Here is a 22,963-nt window from a genome sequence, read left to right on the forward strand (position 1 = left end):
GATCAGTGCCGATCCCTGCAGGCCACAGCCACAGCGCCAGGATCAGTGCCGATCCCTGCAGGCCACAGCCGCGGAGCCAGGATCAGTGCCGATCCCTGCAGGCCACAGCCGCGGAGCCAGGATCAGTGCCGATCCCTGCAGGCCACAGCCGCGGAGCCAGGATCAGTGCCGATCCCTGCAGGCCACAGCCACAGCGCCAGGATCAGTGCCGATCCCTGCAGGCCACAGCCGCGGAGCCAGGATCAGTGCCGATCCCTGCAGGCCACAGCCGCGGAGCCAGGATCAGTGCCGATCCCTGCAGGCCACAGCCGCGGAGCCAGGATCAGTGCCGATCCCTGCAGGCCACAGCCGCGGAGCCAGGATCAGTGCCGATCCCTGCAGGCCACAGCGCCAGGATCAGTGCCGATCCCTGCAGGCCACAGCCGCGGAGCCAGGATCAGTGCCGATCCCTGCAGGCCACAGCCGCGGAGCCAGGATCAGTGCCGATCCCTGCAGGCCACAGCCGCGGAGCCAGGATCATTGCCGATCCCTGCAGGCCACAGCCGCGGAGCCAGGATCAGTGCCGATCCCTGCAGGCCACAGCCACGGAGCCAGGATCAGTGCCGATCCCTGCAGGCCACAGCCGCGGAGCCAGGATCAGTGCTGAGTGAATGCTGATCCCTGCAGGCATCAGCCGCGGAGCCAGGATCAGTGCCGATCCCTGCGGGCCACAGCCGCGGAGCCAGGATCAGTGCCGATCCCTGCAGGCCACAGCCGCGGAGCCAGGATCAGTGCCGATCCCTGCGGGCCACAGCCGCGGAGCCAGGATCAGTGCCGATCCCTGCAGGCCACAGCCGCGGAGCCAGGATCAGTGCCGATCCCTGCGGGCCACAGCCACGGAGCCAGGATCAGTGCCGATCCCTGCAGGCCACAGCCGCGGAGCCAGGATCAGTGCCGATCCCTGCAGGCCACAGCCGCGGAGCCAGGATCAGTGCCGATCCCTGCAGGCCACAGCCACAGCGCCAGGATCAGTGCCGATCCCTGCAGGCCACAGCGCCAGGATCAGTGCCGATCCCTGCAGGCCACAGCCGCGGAGCCAGGATCAGTGCCGATCCCTGCAGGCCACAGCCGCGGAGCCAGGATCAGTGCCGATCCCTGCAGGCCACAGCCGCGGAGCCAGGATCAGTGCCGATCCCTGCAGGCCACAGCGCCAGGATCAGTGCCGATCCCTGCAGGCCACAGCCGCGGTGCCAGGATCAGTGCCGATCCCTGCAGGCCACAGCCGCGGAACCAGGATCAGTGCCGATCCCTGCAGGCCACAGCCGCGGAGCCAGGATCATTGCCGATCCCTGCAGGCCACAGCCGCGGAGCCAGGATCAGTGCCGATCCCTGCAGGCCACAGCCGCGGAGCCAGGATCAGTGCCGATCCCTGTAGGCCACAGCCGCGGAGCCAGGATCAGTGCCGATCCCTGCAGGCCACAGCCACTGCGCCAGGATCAGTGCCGATCCCTGCAGTTCACAGCCGCGGAGCCAGGATCAGTGCCGATCCCTGCAGGCCACAGCCACAGCGCCAGGATCAGTGCCGATCCCTGCAGGTCACAGCCGCGGAGCCAGGATCAATGCCGATCCCTGCAGGCCACAGCCGCAGAGCCAGGATCAGTGCTGAGTGAATGCTGATCCCTGCAGGCCACAGCCGCGGAGCCAGGATCATTGCCGATCCCTGCAGGCCGCAGCCGCGGAGCCAGGATCAGCGCCGATCCCTGCAGGCCACAGCCGCGGAGCCAGGATCAGCGCCGATCCCTGCAGGCCACAGCCGCGGAGCCAGGATCAGTGCCGATCCCTGCAGGCCACAGCCGCGGAGCCAGGATCAGTGCCGATCCCTGCAGGTCACAGCCGCGGAGCCAGGATCAGTGCCGATCCCTGCAGGCCACAGCGCCAGGATCAGTGCCGATCCCTGCAGGCCACAGCCGCGAAGCCAGGATCAGTGCCGATCCCTGCAGGCCACAGCCGTGGAGCCAGGATCAGTGCCGATCCCTGCAGGCCACAGCCGCGGAGCCAGGATCTGTGCTGAGTGAATGCTGATGCCTGCAGGCCACAGCTGCAGAGTCAGTTCAGTACTAAGGTGAGTGTTGATGGCTGCAGGCCACAACCGTGGAGCCTGGTTCAGGTCTGAGGCAAATGCTGATGGCTGCATGCCACAACCGTGGAGCCAGGTTCAGGTCTGAGGCAGATGCTGATGGCTGTAGGCCACAACCGTGGAGCCAGGTTCTGGTCTGAGGCAAATGCTGATGGCTGCATGCCACAGCTGCAGAGTCGGTTCAGTGCTGAGGTTAGTAAAGCCTCATGGAGTAGTGAGCCGATCACTGGTCTGTCCTTTGCCTTTGGCCTCGGTGCTTTAATCTTTTTAATCTGGCTTGATGCTTAAATTGGCCAAGCATCAGTCTATTTTCCACTCTCAGGCTTAGGCTTGGGCTCGGGCCCCACCACTTTAATCTGACCCCAAGTTTGCTCCAGCAGTGGCTGCCACATCTGTGCCTGCATTCTTGAGAGTGCAGTTCAATGAATCCTTCAGGGTATCACAAAAACACCATGTTGTACAGATAGTTCAAAAGCACACCTCCCAAAGGAAAACGTGTGTGTGACATTGGAGAGGTGTAATTTGGTGAATCTCTCTGAGCCTGCTAACTCTGTGTATGAGTATTATTCATCATCTGTCCCTTGATTTAGTGTGCTTTTATAGGCTCAACAAAGCTGCATTTTTTTAGGCATAACAACAATAGATTTTTTTTTGCAAGGGCTCCATTTTAATGTAGCCTGGTTTGACTTTGAAGCACCAGTGGTGAAAATGTTTTTCCAATTCTTTCCATTAAAACTGACCTGTTTGCTATGATGATGGGGATTATTCCTTCTGGTCATTGAGTTGTACGGTGGTCTATGTTCCTTCGTATCACACCAGAGCTGTCTCCCAGTATAATGAGACTTCCATCAGTGATATCTCGAACCTACTTGAGTGTCCTGATTCGTAATTGAATAGCCTGTGACAATGTCAATAAACCTGATACAGTCAACGCCTTAACCAAAGTCTGTTCGCTTGATACTATTATTCTGTGATGCACATGGTGCGACACTATTTTCTCATTAACTGGATGAAGTTTCAGATTATGAAGTCTGTGTTTCTGCTGTGTTAAATTGCTATTGAAATTGATTTTGTTGCTTGTTTTGACCTTGTATCTGTAGGGTGTCAAAAAGTGTAATTTTGTTGGCAACAGAAACTCTTAACTCTTTTAAGCTGACAAGAATGTGGAGTGATGGGCATGGCAGTGAAACTGACTGACTGAACTTTTGTCACTAAACCACTTTGAATTTGATTACATTGCCTTGAACTTTGCTATTACTGTCAAAATGTGAACAGAATTGTTCCCATTCCTGGATACTATTTTCATCAACCAGCAATGTTACAAACTGACAGGTTGTATATGTTCATCAACACTGCTCATGATCTTTCATTCGACATGCAAACCTTTGCTTAAGGTACAATTAGGAAGGCATCAAAAATTGCAATGCTAGGATAAATGCGATCATAAAATAACTTTACCTCATCCTGCTTCTCACTTCTTGTCCCAAGCTAATAGCTTTCAGCAATTGCAAGTGACTTTAAATTAAAATATTCTTCCAGGTTCTGGTCAATGATTTTAAACGATAAACTTTGACACATTTCAAAAGTTCATTTTTGTGATTGATCATCATTCATTTAGGATTTTCACAATGATAGCTTCTCCTTCAATCTTCACGATATTGTTGAGTTTAAAGAAGATGTCAATCTGGTCAACAGAATTGCTGAAAGCATCTTTAGTTTAGTCATATATGCAAGATCTTTGAATATAGCTATATTGTCCCATTACTATTGAACAATGACAGAGTTCAACTTAGAACATGCAAAGTCAAGTTTATTGTCATATACACAAGTACATGTACTTTCTTACACATATCATGTAAGAGCAGTCACAAGCAAAAAGTACATTAAACATAAATTTTCCAAAATGTTCACAAAAAAAATGCAATTAGAACAAAGGTTTATTTTAGCGTAAAGTGATCAAAGTGGTCGTAATATTCCTAAACTGTAGTGATTAAGGTTCTGTTGGATGGCTCAAGAACCAAATGGTTGAATGGAAGTAGCTGTGGGGTGGTGTTCCAGTTTCTATACCTCCTGACTGATAATAACAGTGGCACGGCCTGGGTTGTGGGAATCTTTGATGATGGAGGTTGCCTTCTTGAGGTAATGCCTCCTTTAGATGTACTAATGGTGAGGAGGTATGTACCTGTGATGTGTTAGAATGAGTCAACTATTCTCCATAGCTTCATACATTCACATACATTCAAATTGCCATTAGTGCAGGAAACTTTCACCAGTATAACTGTGGAAGTTTGCCAAAGTATTCAGAATCAGGTTTATTATCACTGACATATATATTACAAAAACGTCTTGTTTTGTGGCAGTAGTACAGTGCAATACATTAAAAAGCTATCGATTAGAATAAGAAATATGAATAAATAAAGCTTGCACAGGAGTAAAATAGTGAAGTAGCTTTCTTGGGTTCATGGACCATTTGAAAATCAGATGGCAGAGGGAAACAAACTGTTCAAAAAAAATATTGAGTGCTTATATTTAGGTATCAGTACCTCCTCCTTAACAGTAGTAATGAAAAGAGGGTGTTCCCTAGATGGTGAGGATCATTAATGATGAATGGCACCTTTTTGAGACACTGCCTTTTGAAGATGTCCTTGATGTTGGGGGGTGGGGGAAGAATTAGTGTCCATAATGGAGCTACTTGAGTCTACAACCCTCTGCAGCTTTTTTTTGATCCTGTGCATTGGAGCATTTAATTTGAGCCTCTCTAATTTCCCACAGAAATAAAGACACTGATCCATCTTCACCATGATTCCATCCATGTGCTGGGCCTTGAGCAGGTCACTCAATATACACAGAAATTTAAAGATTTAATGATACATCAATGTCTCTACTCTTTTCTATTGTGACATATCATGAAAATAGTGCACACAAACAGAGGTTTTGCATTAGAAAAATAAGATTCCATGCAGCAAAAAGTCAGTTGGAGCTCAAACTTACATAAATCTCACTAAGAACAATTATCATTTTCCTTCAAGAATGCTGTCTAAGATCCCAACTTGGACACCAATATTTAATATCTTCATAACTTCATGAAGGCATAAGCTTATGTTTATTTTAAACAGGAGAAAGTCTACAGATGCTGGCAATCCAATGCAACACACACACACAATGCTGGAGGAACTCAGCAGGTCAGGCAGTCAACATTTCAGGGAGAGACCCTCCTTGAGAACTGAAAAGGAAGGAAGATGCCAGAAGGTCAGGGATGGGAAGGAGGCTAGATAGAAGATGATAGGTGAAGCCAAGAGGCCAGGTGTTGTTTATTTGCAAGGTAGGTAAATACATGTAGGGTTTTCAAACTTCTCCTAAAGACTGAATGATTTAGTCAATATCATTGTAACAAAGCAGACAGATAATAGAGTACTCTTATCCAACAGGCTTATTATGCTGCATAGATATCCACAAATACAACACATCCCAGGATGCAGATAAACAGATATCATTATTAAAGTTTGTTTAATCAGAACTACTTCCAATTATTGTGCAATAACATTGGAGCCAAGAAACCACCTCATTCTCATTGAAGTACAGATGGGCTGGCTGTGGAATGTATGACTGTCACACCTCACTACCAGGTGTGGGTAAGTATACCCGACAAAGGTCACCAGCTGGAAAAAACACAGATGGTAAGCCGCTAAAGCATATCAGGGCAAGGGTTTTTTTTTAAGTGTCAGGTGGAGAAAGTGCAAAAGCTGCCCAAAAGTTGTGAAGAAAAATATTTACAAGTAGAGAAATGGAGGAAAAAAACATGTATGTACAAAAACTTACAAATATACACAGGCTTTCTTCATTACACACTTTGTCTTTAACTTTCCAATATAACTATTCACCAACCATCAAATCCAACTTTCACCCCTCTCCAGCAAAGCCAGGCTGAGGGTTTAAATCTACCTCCACCTGGCCTAGAAGGACCAGGAAATTCTACTGTTGGTCTGAGGGAAGGGGGGATAATCACTTGACTAGAACATAATAATTATTTCAGATGCAGAATTGGAACATTTTAAACAGGGATTTTAATATCCTGCAGTTATATCGCACAACAAATGTCCTAGTTAAACCCACAGATCAGTGTCCACATGCTCAGATGAATATAAAAGAATAATGCCTCCCCCCCGCCAGTGGTGTTGTTTGTGTAGGGTGTGGTCTACCTGCTCCCACTAACACAGGCATTATTTTAGGACACCCCGAACTGTCCATTGGGGTTTTTGGAGTTGTTCTGCTATCTACAAACTGATGTAATGGGGTGAGTGAAAATAAATGAGACTGTTTGGAATGCCTGTGTCTAGAATCCTTATTTTTATGAGATATAAACCAGTGGAGCATGTTAACTGAAGAGACTGTTAAGATTAGCCAAACTAGTGAATGTTTTACTGTTGGGGTGTGTAAATGGTGAACTCCCAAGAGCTGCAGAATGGGAGGGAAAAGTGTGTGAACTACTGGGGAAACTAGGCTAGGAACAGAATGAGGAGGGGTGGCTAACCAGACAAAGGGGCAAGGTTAGTGGGAGAATTAGTGTTGCTAACCTGTTCTGTCACAATGACCCCTTCAAAGTTCACTAACTCATCAGGAGATTCTATAAATTCCATATTTCTGAGCAACTCCCATACATGTAGAAACATCATTTTAAATCTGAAGGGCCATACAGTCTTCTGCTTGTAACAAAGCCACAATTACATGCCTTTTGTAAAGTGACTGTTCTAAAACATCAAGGATTCAAGTCGCCATTCTAACCTTACCTCTCGGGTCCCTTTTAAACCTTTACCTTCATACCTTAAACCTACATCCTCTTGTTTTAAACTCCCATATTCTGGGGAGGCTGTGACTAAATGCCTTATTTATGATTATAAAACTTTGTTTTGCCACTTGTTTCATGAAATATTTCTGCACACTTTCCAGCTTGATGGCATCCTTAACATTGGTGAGTGACCGTAATAGCATACATTTCTCCAAAATACAGTCGCACCGATGTTTTCTGCAGCTGCTATGGGACATCCCAACTCCTATAGTCAGTGCCCTGACTAATGCCGAAAGCTTTCTTCAACACACTGATTAACTGTGCCTCCACTTTCAGTGAGCTATGAACCCATGCTCCTAAGTCACTCTGTTGTACGACAGTTTCCAGAACCCTACAGTTTACTATGTAAATCCTCCTCTGATTAACAAAGCTCAACACTGCACACTTGTCCAAGTTACATTTCACCTGCCATCTATGGTCCACTTCCCCAGCTGATCTGGATCCTGTTGTAATCTTCGATAATCCACTTCACTTCTAATTTTGGTATCATCTACAAGTTTACCTAACTATGCCAACTACATTCTCATCCAGATCATTAATATACAGTAGATGGCAAACAACAGTGGCCCAATCTTCTCTCAGGAAAACAAGGAGGGCTCTCCATGCACTTACATTCAACTTTACACCAGGTTCTATGGTCAATCAAAAATCATCCAGAATGTTCTGCCACCTTCAATGAGATTCTAGCATCAGACACATCTTCCCTTCATTTCTACTTTGTTTTCCAAATGGGCTCTTCCTTCTATAATTCCCTGGACTACACTTCCAGGTGCTATTCTCAGAGATACAGTACAATGCACATCTCTTGCACCTTCCCCTCACTGTCCACGACATCAGCAATCCGTAATTCCCTTGCATTTCTCCCAATGGGGGCTTAGCTGTGAAGAAACCAAATGTAGATTGGGTGATCACTTTGCAGAATATCTCCATTCCATTTGCAAAGGTGACCCTGAGCTTTTAGCTGTCTATCAGTACAGTCATCTGTTCCAATTCCACTCTGACCTTCCCCTCTTCGGTGTCCTACACAGCCCCAGTGTCAACCAATGAAGTTCAGAGGATCAACACCTTACTTACCATCTGGATAGTTCCCAGTCTACGTGAAATTATTTAATTTAGCAATTTTAGGTAACCACGTTTTTATGCCCTCCATCTTTTAATTCAATTTGCTTTCTTTTTTCTTTGTCTGTTTCTAACAACTATTTTTAAAGTAACTATTACTTTGATTAATTTGGTCTGCACTCTATTGTAGACATTAACTCTTTTCACTCCACCCCTTCATCTGGCTCTGCAACTTAAGACATGCTTGTTCTATCACTTTCTCAGTTCTGAGGAATGGCCTCTAATGTGGAGCATTAATTCTGTATCTCCACAAATCTTACTTAAAACGCAGAGTGCTCCCAGCAGTTCAGCTTTTTTTCTGGATTTTTCATATCTGCAGCTTTTTGGTCCTATGAATTCTGTATTGTTTTTGGAAAAATCTGTATAATTAATAATTTTATTTCATAGTACAGTATTTCTATTTAGTGAGGTTTGAATTAATAGCTAATAGACCTTCCATTGTACAGCACATATGGTTACAGCCTTTTATTTTAAATGATAAAAATAGCAGTCTGCTTTGTACCTACATAAATTCACTTACTCATAAATTTTATCTGTGTCCCATTCTGCTTTTCCTCATTTCTGACTGCAAAAAACAGCTTTTCACATCGAACATGTGGTAGGAAAGTGAATCCTTAATTCTGGGCAGTATTATCTGGCAAAAAATTTATAGCCCAGAATTGTCAAATGATCAAATTGTGCCTGAATAACTTCCCATTTTCATGGTCCCTATGTTGAGTGAATAGATAAGCAGCAGACAGACACGCTGATGTGTCTGAGGTAAGGCACAGGGAATGTAACATATGTGAAATTAGCAGAAAGCAAGCATAGTTTCTCGGCAAATGTGCTGTCAGGTTGCAACTTTGTTTTTCCTTTCAGATTTCCCCTTTGTTTTGCCTTTAATGATGAACCGAACGGCTAGTGCACAGGATAATGAAGTATATTGCATGCCAAACACAGAGTCAAGCCAGCAAATGTAATTTCCTCGTGTGAGAATAAATCATTTTTTGAAGGTTTTACTGGAAACTCTCCTGGATATTCAAATCTGCTGTTTTGATTGAAGCAATCAGAATGGCCAGTGGAGCTGTAATTCGACAGAAGGTTAAGGCAGGTGACCTACAGAGATATGATCTTGTTTACTGGGGATATTGCTAGAAGATTACTCTCAGGGGTCTTATTAGTCCAGATGATTAAAAACAAAGCTTGATATCCAACACTGGTATAGTTGCTGAATAATTGCTTGACAGAGAGGATTGTTTAATTTAGCATTTAGACTTATACTTTAAGGATAATGTCTTACCGTAATTCAAACAATAGACTCTTACCAGATTATGGTTTTATAATAAGTATTAAACAATATCAAAATCATAATAAAAGCATCAGAAATCATGCATGGACAGCTATATGTGGATTAGGATCATACTGATCCTTCTAAACTCCGATTTACTTCTATCATCACTATAGGATTAATGCATAAAAAATGTGGGCTGTCTGCCTGATATCAGCAGGTATTACTGAAAACTCACTGGAGGCCTACAGAAATAATATGGCCTACTTTCACTCGCCTGTGATTGCCATAAGCCACTTGCTGATATACTACGATTAATCTGATAGCAACATTTTAACAGTAGGAAAATTAAATGAAACACTATATTGCAAAGATCTCAGACGGGAGACAATTCTTTTTTTTGTATAAATCTATTGGAGCTGAAAAGTTTTCATTATCATTTACATATAAAGCTCATAAACTTATGGAAGGACAGAGAATTGGGGAGAAACCCACTGCTGGTTGCAGTCATACCTCACACAAAAGAAGACGGTTGTGGTGATTGAAGTCAATCATCTCAGACACGGAACTTCTCCGTAGGGTTCCTCAGGGTAGTGTTCTAGGCCCAATCATCTTCAGCTGCCTCATCATCGATGACCTTCTTTCAGTCACAGCGTTGACGTTTACTGATAATTGCACAATGTTCAGCACCATTTGCAACTCCTCAGATAATGGAGCAGTCCACAACTGAATGCAAGAAAACCTGGACAACAACCAGGCCTGGGTAGATAGGTGCCAAATAACATCAATGTGCTAGGCAGTAATGATATGCAACATGAGAAATCCAGCTATCACCCACTGACATTTGACAGCATTGTCAGTGTGCAATCCACCTCTGTCATTATCCTGTGGGCTACCCTGTACCAAATACTGAACTGGAGTAGCCGTATACACAAGTGGTTCAGAGGCTAGGAAACTTGTGGTGAATAACTTGCATACTAATTCCCCAAACCCTGTCTACCATCGACAAGGCTTAAGCCAGGTGGGTGATGGAATGCTCTCGGCTTGCTTGAGTGAGTGTATCTTCAAGATGGTCAACCCCCTACAAAATACAGCAGCCTGCTTGATAGGTGCCCAATCTACAACCATTCTCTCACTCCACCACTGATTCACAGTGATTTGGGATTCACTACAGCAGCACACCAAGAGTCCTCAGACAATATCTACCAAACCCCTGATCTCTACCAGCTGGAAGGTAAACAGTAGCAAAATCATGGAAACATCATCACCTGGAAGTTGCCCTCCAAACTTTACTCCATTATAAGTTGGAAATTCTGGTCCAAAATCCTGGAATTCTGTCCCTAACAGCATTGTCACTATACCCACAGCTCAAGGGCTGCAGTAGTTCAAGAGGCACCTACTTTCTCAAGGGCAACTAGGCATAGACAAGTAAATGCTAGTTTACCTTGCAAAGACCTCATCTCTTGAACAAATAAAATTAATAAATATGGGTAATTAGATTGCTCCTAAAAGAAGCCATACATAGATGCTGCATTATTTATTGATGAGGTAGTGAATTCCGTGGATGACATGGAAGTTGGTGGTGGTGTATGGAAGGTAGCATAAGGATATAGAAAGATATAGTACAGATGGAAGCTTGGGCAATGCTGGTAGATGGATATTCATCCTGACAAGTGTGAAGCATTTCAATTTGCAAAATCAGACAGAGGTGAGGCATGTTGTACTGTCTGATGCTAGGGAATGCTGATGTATAGAATGACTTAGGAAGTCAAGTCCACAATTTCCTGGCAACAAGTGTAGATAAGGTGGTGAAGAAGGCATATTGCATGCATACCTTCATAGTTTGGGGCATAGAATGTAAAAGTTGAGGCATAATTTTGCAACTTTACAAAACACTGGTCAGGCTGCACTTGTTTGATTTGTGGAGTTCTTGGGAATGTGGTTGTACTGGAGAGAGTACAGAAAAGATGCTCGCTGGGATATTTTTTGGATTTAAGGACTTAAGCTTTTGGAAGAGATTGGACAGACTGGATTTATTTTCCCTGAGAACAACACACACAAAATGCTGGTGGAACACAGCAGGCCAGGCAGCATCTATAAGGAGAAGCACTGTCGACGTTTTGGGCCGAGACCCTTAGTCAGGACTAACTGAAAGGAAAGATAGTAAGAGATTTGAAAGTAGTGGGGGGAGGGGGAAATGCGAAGTGATAGGAGAAGACCGGAGGGGGTGGGATGAAGCTAACAGCTGGAAAGGTGATTGGCAAAAGTGATACAGAGCTGGAGAAGGGAAAGGATCATGGGACGGGAGGCCTCGGGAGAAAGAAAGGGGGGAGGAAGCACCAGAGGGAAATGGAGAACAGGCAGAGTGATGGGCAGAGAGAGAGGAAAAAAAACAAACAATTAAATATATCAGGGATGGGGTAAGAAGGGGAGGAAGGGCATTAATGGAAGTTAGAGAAGTCAAAGTTCATGCCATCAGGTTGGAGGCTACCCAGCCGGTATATAAGGTGTTGTTCCTCCAACCTGAGTGTGGCTTCATCTTGACAGTAGAGGAGGCCATGGATAGACATATCAGAATGGGAATGGGACATGGAATTAAAATGTGTGGCCACTGGGAGATCCTGCTTTCTCTGGCAGACCGAGCGTAGGTGTTCAGCAAAACGGTTTCCCAGTCTGCGCTGGGTCTCACCAATATATAAAAGGCCACACCGGGAGCACCGGACGCAGTATACCACACCAGCCGACTCACAGGTGAAGTGTCGCTTCACCTGGAAGGACTGTCTGGGGCCCTGAATGGTGGTGAGGGAGGAAGTGTAAGGGCAGGTGTAGCACTTGTTCCGCTTACAAGGATAAGTGCCAGGAGGGAGATCGGTGGGAAGGGATGGGGGGGGGGAGACGAGTGGACAAGGACATCGCATAGGGAGCGATCCCTGCGGAAAGCAGAAAGTGGGGGGGAGGGAAAGATGTGCTTGGTAGTGGGATCCCGTTGGAGATGTCGGAAGTTACGGAGAATTATACATTGGACCTGGAGACTGGTGGGGTGGTTGGTGAGGACAAGGGGAACCCTATCCCGAGTGGAGTGAGGGCAGATGTGTGGGAAATGGGAGAGATGTGTTTGAGAGCAGAATTGGTGGTGGAAGAAGGGAAGCCCCTTTGTTTAAAAAAGGAAGACATGTCCTTTGTCCTGGAATGAAAAGCCTCATCCTGAGAGCAGATGCGGCGGAGACGGAGGAGTTGTGAGAAGGGGATAGCCTTTTTGCAAGAGACAGGGTGGGAAGAGGAATAGTCCAGGTAGCTGTGAGAGTCTGTAGGCTTATAGTAGATATCAGTAGATAAGCCATCTCCAGAGATGGAGACAGAAAGATCAAGAAAGGGGAGGGAGGTGTTGGAAATGGACCAGGTAAACTTGAGGGCAGGGTGAAAGTTGGAGGCAAAGTTAATGAAGTCAACGAGCTCAGCATGTGTGCAGGAGGCAGCGCCAATGCAGTCGTCGATGTAGCAAAGGAAAAGAGGGGGACAGATACCCGTATAGACTTGGAACATGGACTGTTCCACAAAGCCAACAAAAAGGCAGGCATAACTGGGACCCATGTGGGTGCCCATGGCTACACCCTTGGTTTGGAGGAAGTGGGATGAGCCAAAGGAGAAATTATTGAGAGTAAGAACTAATTCTGCTAGACGGAGGAGAGTGGTGATAGAGGGGAATTGGTTAGGTCTGGAATCCAAAAAGAAGCGAAGAGCTTTGAGACCGTCCGGGTGGGGGATGGAGGTATATAGGGACTGGACGTCCATGGTGAAAATAAGGCGGTGGGGGCCAGGGAACTTAAAATCATTGAAAAAATTCAAAGCATGAGAAGTGTCACGAACATAGGTGGGAAGAGATTGAACAAGGGGGGGTAAAACAGTGTCAAGGTATGCAGAAATGAGTTTGGTGGGGCAGGAGCAAGCTGAGACAATAGGTCTACCTGGACAGGTAGGTTTGTGGATCTTGGGTAGGAGGTAGAAACGGGAAGTGTGGGGTGTGGGAACTATGAGGTTGGTGGCAGTGGATGGGAGATCCCCAGAGCTGATAAGGTTGGTGATGGTATAGGAGACAATGGCCTGGTGCTCCTTAGTGGGGTCATGATCAAGGGGTAAATAAGAGGAGGTATCAGAGAGTTGTCGCTGTGCCTCGGCCAGGTAGAGGTCAGTACGCCAGACAACAACAGCTCCCCCCTTATCAGCGGGTTTTATAGTGAGGTTGGGATTGGTGCAGAGGGAGCAGAGAGCAGAGCGTTCGGAAGGAGTTAGGTTGGAATTGGAACACGGTGTGGTGAAGTCGAGACAGTTACCCCATCTGCCCGCCACCCCACTCGGGATAGGGTTCCCCTTGTCCTCACCTCCCACTCCACCAGCCTCCAGGTCCAACGTATAATTCTCTGTAACTTCCGACACCTCCAACGGGATCCCACTACCAAGCACATATTTCCCTCCCCCCTCTTCTGCTTTCCGCAGGGATCGCTCCCTACACGACTCCCTTGTCCACTCGTTTCCCCCCCCCCCCCCATCCCTTCCCACCGATCTCCCTCCTGGCACTTATCCTTGTAAGCGGAACAAGTGCTACACCTGCCCTTACACTTCCCCCCTCACCACCATTCAGGGCCCCAGACAGTCCTTCCAGGTGAGGCGACACTTCACCTGTGAGTCTGCTGGCATGGTATACTGAGTCTGGTGCTCCTGGTGTGGCCTTTTATATATTGGTGAGACCCGACGCAGACGGGGAAACCATTTCACTGAACACCTACGCTCGGTCCGCCAGAGAAAGCAGGATCTGCCAGTGGCCACACATTTTAATTCCATGTCCCATTCCCATTCTGATATGTCTATCCATGGCCTCCTCTACTGTCAAAATGAATCCAAACTCAGGTTGGAGGAACAACACCTTATATACCGGCTGGGTAGCCTCCAACTTGATGGCATGAATATTGACTTCTCTAACTTCCACTAATGCCTCTCCTCCCCTTCTTACCCCATCCCTGACATATTTAGTTGTTTTTTTCTCTCTCTCTGCACATCACTCTGCCTGTTCTCCATCTCCCTCTGGTGCTCCCCCCCTTTCTTTCTCCCGAGGCCTCCCGTCCCATGATCCTTTCCCTTCTCCAGCTCTGTATCACTTTCGCCAATCACCTTTCCAGTTCTTAGCTTCATCCCACCCCCTCCGGTCTTCTCCTATCATTTTGCATTTCCCCCTCCCCCCACTACTTTCAAATCTCTTACTATCTTTCCTTTCAGTTAGTCCTGACGAAGGGTCTCGGCCCAAAATTTCGACAGTGCTTCTCCTTATAGGTGCTGCCTGGCCTGCTGTGTTCCACCAGCATTTTGTGTGTGTTGTTTGAATTTCCAGCATCTGCAGATTTCCTCGTGTTTTGTTATTTTCCCTGAGAGAAGGATGCTGATAGGTGACCTGATTTTATAAGGCATAGACGGAGCTGATTGTTAGAATCTTCTTCCTATTGTAGGGGGTATTAAAACCAATTTGGCGTACGTTTAATGTTAGAAGAAGGGGTACTGAAGGGGATATGAAGATAAAACTCTTGCACAAAGTGTGGTTTATATTTGCAACTCATTGTCAGTGTAGTCAGATACAATCACGATATTTAAGATCCGTTTAGATTGACAGTTAAAGAAGCAGGGCATGGAAACATAGTCTTATTGTTCACAAATATCACTAGTGTACATAGCCAGAAAGGTTGATATGATTGCAATGGTCTGATGGGCTTGTTTCTATGCAGCACAGCTCTACTGCTGACTTCTGATTGTTCAGATGAAATGGGGTTAAAGCCTCCTTACCCATTTCATACTTTGCATTAAATGATAATATGATTTAATAATAACAAGTTTCTGTTGACACTGTGGAAAATTTCTTAATGACTTGAGGACAAGGGCTCTACCTGCTGGTGTTCGGCAATATTGATTAGCAGAATTCTTGGACTATGCTACTCTCTAATAGGACAATATCTGGGACAGTGAATTGGCACCAGTACCTATGATAAAGAACAGGAGAACAGAGAAAGTTATCTAGTGTTCATATTAATGGACTGGTATTTCTGCTGGTTATGGCATATACACATCTGTCAGACTATAACAACACAACATACGAGGGGTGATTGCTAAGTTCATGGCCTAGGGTAGAAGGAGTCAATTTTAGAAAACCTAGCACATTTATTTTTCAACATAGTCCCCTCCTACATTTACACACTTAGTTCAGTGGTCGTGGAGCATATGGATCTTGGACCTCCAGAAAGTGTCCACAGCAGGGGTGATTAATAAGTTCATGGCCTTGAGTTAGATGGAGATGAGAAGGAGTAGGCCATATGGCCCATTGAGCCTGCCCCGCCATTCAATAAGATCATGGCTGATCTGTAAACTCAGCTCCATCTACCTGCCTTAGCCCCATAACCCTTAATTCTCTTACTATGTAGTAACTTATCTAACTGTATTTTAAATATATTTAGTGAAGAAGCCTCAACTGCTTCCTTGGGCAGAGAATTCCATAGATTTACCACTCTCTGGGAAAAACAATTTCTCTTCATCTCCATCCTAAATCTTCTCCCCTGAATCTTGTGGCAATGTCCCCTAGTTCTAATCTCACCTACCAATGGAAACAACTTTCCTACTTGTATCTTATCTATCCCTTTCAAAACTTTGTATGTTTCTATAAGATCCCCTCTCATTCTTCTGAACTCCAGAGAGTATAGACCCAGGCGACTCAATCTCTCCTCACAGGATAACCCCTTCATCCCTGGAATCAACCTGGTGAACCTCCTCTGCACTGCCTCCAAAGCCCATATATCCTACCTGAAGTATGGAGACCAGAACTGCACACAGTACTCCAGGTACAGCCGCACCAGTACCCTGTATAGTTGCAGCATAACCTCCCTGCTCTTGAATTCAGTCCCTCTATCAATGAAGGCCAACATTCCATTTGCCTTCTTAATAACCTATTGTACCTGCAAGCCAACCTTTTGGACATAAGGAATAAGGAATAATTATGATGCTTTCAACATCTGAATGATCTTCAATAGACTCACTCATGTAGAATGGCCATTTGAGTCAGTAATCTGCCAGTCATTGAACCATGCGCCTGAGAAAGAGAGGCATCAGGACTTGATTGATCGACAGGATTGGATCAGGTATTCAGTGAACACCCGTATAACTTTGCATTGTACTGAAGTCATTGTGCTTCAACATTACCAACTCTCTGACCTCCATGTAATTGTAAGTTCCTCTCCTATTTTTTTATATGGTCACTGCCTTTAGTCATTTATGCTTTGAGATCACTGTTGTAAGTTTTAACTTTAATTGGCAATGTTCCTACACAGGTGATTAATACTATAAAACAACAGCATGAGATATGTTAGTGATGTTTGCTTACCGTATAGATCTGGTGTTCAGGTAACAGGACACTGGCCTCCTCAAATTAGCAAGTGGTCAGATCTATATACTCGATTAAGCTTTATCTTAATATCAAGTTAAGCCACTGATGCTGATTGCTATGATGAGTGTAAAATTTTAAAGGTTTGGAGTTAGTTACAGCTAGCTTTCAACCCTTCATAAGGAATAAATGTTATATGTTGAGGATACATGGACTTGTTCAACATCTACTGACAAGAATGTTTTTATTGCCCTTAAAATAGCCTTCCATAGGTCAAACCTGATCTTGTTGTAGAGTTCTGGATCGTCAGCCTTGAATGCCACAGATCTAGCCCTCAGCACACTACGAATCTCCTGGTTCATCCACACACATCTCAATGAAGATGATGACAACTGTGCCATAATCTCAAAATTGAATCCCTGAATATTGTCCAATCCACCCACTCAAAGCAGTCCTGTAAGTGCTCCTCTACCTTGACCATACCTTCTTGGTCCTCACCACTGGTGCTGTGGTCTTTATTCTCTGTTTATACACTGGGAGAAGAAGTACAGCCAGGTGATCAGACTTTCCAAAGTGTGAGTGTGGGTGTGGCATGGCACAGTCAGCATTGTTTAAAGGTGGTACAACACTGGTCAAGTGTGTTGGCTCCTCTGGTTCCACAAATGATATGCTGATGGTACTTGTTCAGAGACTTCTTCAAGCTGGCCTGGTTGATGTCTCCCACAGTGACAGGGAAGGCATCAGAGGGTGCAATTTCATGCCTGCTCATTATGTTCTCAGTTCCTCCAGTGTCTGCCTGATGTTCACTTGCATGAGGCTACCACTACCTGCTAATTGAACTGGAGATGCCATTGATTGACCTCAGTGGCTAAGGGATGTTATGAAATATGATACCAGTTGACAGGATCAGAGATCAAGGGTGGGCAGCCTTCTTTCTAAACTTCTCTCTTTCTGCTTAATTTTTTCACTTAGACATTCAGTGTAACAACTCAGCAGTGCAATTGATCTTTACTATTTCCTAAGTCCTTCAGTAGTCCTTGTTACCACATAGTTGGTGGACCCTCCCTATGCATTGTCATCAGCTCATCATGCACTTATCCATTCCCGCAATCTGTTGGTTGGTTGCTTCAAGATGATTTGCAGTGTTCCCTATAAAATGCTGCCTGCTACCTCTTTCTGTGCTCATTGCTACTGACTAAGACAGTACTGTTGAAGTCAGTCTGAATCTTGTGTGTCCCTACCAACCTTGATCTGCCCTGGGTCAATTTCAGTTTTACAAAGATTGTGCAATGGTAGTGCACAATCCTCTAATGTCATCAGTCCTGGTGTCTGTCTGAACAATTCCTTTCCCCTGTACCCTTCGAAATGTTTCTTTTTTGAAAATGCATATGCTTCTCTTTCCAAAAGATGACTCCACTTTATTTTCATTTGTGCATTCTTCAATGTCGTAAAAGATCTGTTTAAATGAAACATACTCTTACACTCTCCATGTTCCAATAATGATTTTGAATGTTTGCCCTTGAGTTTCTGGCTCACTGCCCAGTAGAAGATGTTATTCTCCATAACCTTTATCATTTTGATTATCTATCAGATCTCCTCTTAAATTTCTTTGTTTAATGATAATCAGCCACTTTTCGCCTCTGCTCCCTTTAGAACTAATGTTTCTCATTCTTTGTGACCTTTGAGGAGACTCTTTGTGACCTTAATATCCCTCTTAAAATGTGGAAAACCAAATTGAATAAATAACCTGCTGCTGATAAATTTGTTCAGCTCCACCATGATTTTTTTATTCACTATAATCCTTTACAGTTCCATGCAGTTTATTCACAAACTTACCATCTTGTGTTCTATTTGGAATTATGTGTCTACTGCTTTATTAATCAATTTTGAATTTCTTCATTTGGCAGATGTGTCCACTCACCATTTTTCTGTCAAATCTATTTAGTAGGAAGAAAATCTGTTCACCAAGGATGTTTTTTTTAAATACAAATGTTTGTACATTGATCTTAATACTTCAAATGATATAATTTGGAGGAAGTATGTTATTATCTTATTAAAACTGGAAATAAATCACCAAAGCATGAATGAGGTCTCCTACCATTTACTGTTCACCAATATAAATTTTACACTTATCCCTTTGGCAGAAAGAAACGCCAACCTTTCTGCACCTGTACAATCTTAATTGTTAACTTATACTTTCCAATTTGATGTAGTGTGTTTCAGTCACAGTGGTCAGTGGCTGCTCTTCTATCAGTTTTGTGACTATCAGCATTACAAGTATTGTAAAGCACTCAGAATTAAAGAACTTACTGGTACAGTATCTTAAAATGAGCACAAGAAATGTCAAGGTTGCCTTTCTACAGAGAGCTTAGCAACTGCCTAGGGCAGCAAAGAGGAAGAGGCTTCGAGGCAATGACCAGAAGACATTGCTCAGCTTGCCTCAGTGACTGGAGGTTAAGGTTTCGGTACCCCTGAAGGTCACCTGTCAGATGATTGCCAAACTTTTAGTTGATTAGGATAAGATCGCTCCCGTGGTCTGATCAGAACCAAACTCTTAATTTCAATCCCTTCTACTCAGATGGCTATTCTCTCCATGCAGCCCACCTCTGTGTCCTTCTTTGTCACTTCCTACTGGAAATCATCAGGCCTTACGTCAGTACTAATATATTCAAGCTTATTTGACTTTTTAATAAGTTCCTTCTGATTACCATTACACAACCTGGAACATTGGAACCCTGAGTGAACTTGGTAAAGGAACACAAGGAGGTCAAAATTCTTCAGCTGGCACAAGGCCTAAGCTGTTCAAATACCCTCTCACCAGTTTTAGATGTGGCAAAATTTCCCCTTGAACACGATGTCAATATGTTGACGTGTCTTCCTTTATTAAGACACCATCCAACTGATAACAAGTCCTGCTGTGTTTCACCAACATAAATAATTAGAATGGAGACTATAGAGCGGCAGGAGGCTTTGGCATCAGGCAGGAAGTGTACTTGATATGGAAGCTCAAGTAAAAGGGGCCATCTGTTCACTGTGGGTGGATACAAAAAAACAAGTTAACATATTGTTAGTAACATAATGGAATATAAGATAGATAATTCAGCTTCATTTTTAGAGACTTTTCATGCAAAAACAAAAGCAGACAAACACAGATGAATGTATCTTCCTTTCAGAAATTGCGCACATTTTCTCTCGTGGCTTCTGTCTTTTTACAACAATCTGAACATCATCATCGACAAGCCACAACTATATACATTTTAAAACCTCTTGACAATCCACATGGAAACATAGTTATTAACCCATCCAGGCATGGAATCAGGCTTTTTGACAAAAATTCTGTTTCTATAAACATCTTCTGTTGTCCCTATTTTGGAAAATTCTTTTAAAGAGGAAGTTGAGACTGCCTAGCAGATTTGTTTTTTCCTTATTCTCCCATTGGGAACATTGATTTAATATTTTAGACAAATGTACAGCTCTTGCTTTAGGGTGGACTGCATTACATCAGTGTTTTTTCTGCTGGGAAAACACTGCAACAAGTATTTGTACTTACTGTTAGAGCCAAGAAATTGCAATGTTCATCAGAAATACTGCTGGTGGATCAACTATTAGGCATTAACTGACTAGAAGAGAATCTGTGGCTTTTGTTTCTTTTATCCATATATGGAATTAGGGCAACAATAACCTCTGTTTCTGACCATCTCCTCATCTCTCAGGGGATGAGTCAAGGCACATTACAAACCAGTGGTCGAAACTTGACAGTGAGAATAGAAGATGGTAATCAGGAGCAGGCAGTACAGTCCTACCTCCATTCAATACGATTATGTTAGGAAAGAGAGGAGGGGAGAAGATGACAAATCTTTTAAAGAAATTTTGGTAAGAGAAAAGTGCGGCTGAAAGTAGAAAAAGTGGTGAACCAGAAAGAGAGCATTGTTGGAAGACAGCATGATGAGGTTAACGTATAAGAATCTGCCAGAAAAGCTATGAATCCTAATGTCCTATCATCTGAGGAGTTCAGCCAATGATGCAATTAGTAGCAAAAGGGATGTAGCTAATGCACATTGTTGAATCAGATGTAAGACCGCTGGATTTCACTGTCCATTGACCCAGTGCTTGGCAACTAATTCAGTTGGCTGCCTGCAGGCAAGTGCTCCTAGTGATAAAAATGGGTGTAGATGTACTAGAAGATGGATAATTCATGTATTTGCAATCTCTAACAATCAAGGGAAAAGGAAAATTCCCATTGAACTACAAATAGGAGTGGCAGATTACCATTAAGAGGCAAAAAGAAAGAAAAGTTCAGAGGGAAAATCAAAACGGCATGGAAATTGCAGTTTTCAGAAGGTTCTATACTCAGCAATTGATGTGAGTAATTTCATAACTGAGCACTAAACATAGAACAGTACAACAGAGTCACAGGCTCTTTGGCCCATAATGTCTATGCTGACTGCGATGGCAATCTGAACCAAATTTATCTGCTTGCACATAGTCTATCCCTCCATCCCTTGTCCTTTCACATGCCTCTTATTGTTGCTACCTAATCTGCTTCCACCTCCTCCCCTGACAGTACATTCACGACATCTAATTGTGTAAACCATCTTGCCTCTAAAATCTCCTTTAAACTTTCCCCTTTTCATCTTAAAGCTATGCCCTCAGGTATGTGATATTTGACACTTCTACAAATATAAACACTGGCAAATTGTAAGGAAATTTAAAAGAATATGGATAGGGTGGTTAATAACATATCAGTAGCTACTTTTGTCAGAGGTACAGAGGCTAATCAGAAAATTGGAATGGATTTCTGATAAGGCAGAAAGCTACAAGAATCAATCTCAACTTGCTCTTCCAATTAGTCAGGTATTGACTGAATGACTGTTAATTGATGTAACTATGGGAAAATCTATTTTCCAGCCCATAACACTGGATGTGAGATAGGTGCTGTCTGCATCAGAATTCAAATTAATTTGACATGTGACTTTCAGTCAGGATTCAGAAAGATAATATTTGATTATGAGCAATATGACAGCTTTATACATTAAATATAATTGATTGAGCACTTGAATAGTGTGGGCCAGAGTCTGTAAAAATCAGTTGTGGACTCTAGTTTTCTTAATTGCCTAGTTACAATTTGGTCTTCAAATAATCCTTAGACTCTCATAACTCAGAATATAAGACCTCAAAAATTAGGAGCAGGGATTGATCTTTTAGCTTTGAGGCTTCTTGATCATTGGATAAGATCACATTCAACCTGATCTTTAGTCTTAAATAAGTTTTTAGCCCAATCCTCATAATACAAAAGGATTTAGGCCCTATTTTGGCTTTTCAAGGGGAGTGTCCTCATTCCTCATGGTCCTTCAGGAGAAAGTAAACTCTTTAAGAAAGGAGACTATCAAGTATGATTTTAAACTGGTTTTCTTTGAATGGGTTGGAGCGAAAACACTAGATGGGAAAGAGATGTAATTTTTTTAGGTATAGTGAATTTAATTTAAAAAATGAAATTGAATCATGTAAGAATGAGTTTCAGGGTTGTGAGCTGGCAGTATTTCATATTTATCAACTTGCGATGTTGCTGCGGAAAATCTGCATGCAAGAGGATGATTTCTCTCCATCTTTCTGCAGTTACGTAATTGTTTTGGGGGGGAGTTTTGGCATGCTATACTGAAGTCAAGACGAATAACAAGAAAGTCTGAGACAACAGATCGGTATGATTGGCAACGTATTTACTCATTATAGTGAACTCACCTTGTATCTGGAATGTTGCAGAAGGAAAACTAGTTTGAGATAAATTCATGACTTATGCAATCTAGGCAGGATTTACATTCCCTGCTCCAACAAAGATAAGCAAAAAGCTCTTTTAAAATTTAAGAACGTGAATGATTTGCCAAAGTATTTGGGTGGTTTTGTTCTTAATAGAGTGAAAGGAACTCAGTTCAGATGTTGGAAGCCTGCACTAGAGATGCAGAGGTTTTGCTGCCTGCTCGCTATACAGAATCTACTCTCTCCGTGTCATTGAACTGCAAAGAAAAGAGCCACCAGGACTGTCACAGAGGCTACTGTGTGAGCCTCCAGATGGCTATGGATCAAGAGGTGTGACCTGTGGACAAATGCTCCTGGGACACCAGCCTGTGCTTGATCAATCCTTGATGGGTTGTCTGGTGAGAGAGTCTGATGCTGAAAGACCCAAATCACTCAATGTCCACAGGT

The sequence above is a fragment of the Hemitrygon akajei genome, chromosome 13, assembly GCF_048418815.1.
Source record: "Hemitrygon akajei chromosome 13, sHemAka1.3, whole genome shotgun sequence".
Taxonomy (NCBI): domain Eukaryota; kingdom Metazoa; phylum Chordata; class Chondrichthyes; order Myliobatiformes; family Dasyatidae; genus Hemitrygon; species Hemitrygon akajei.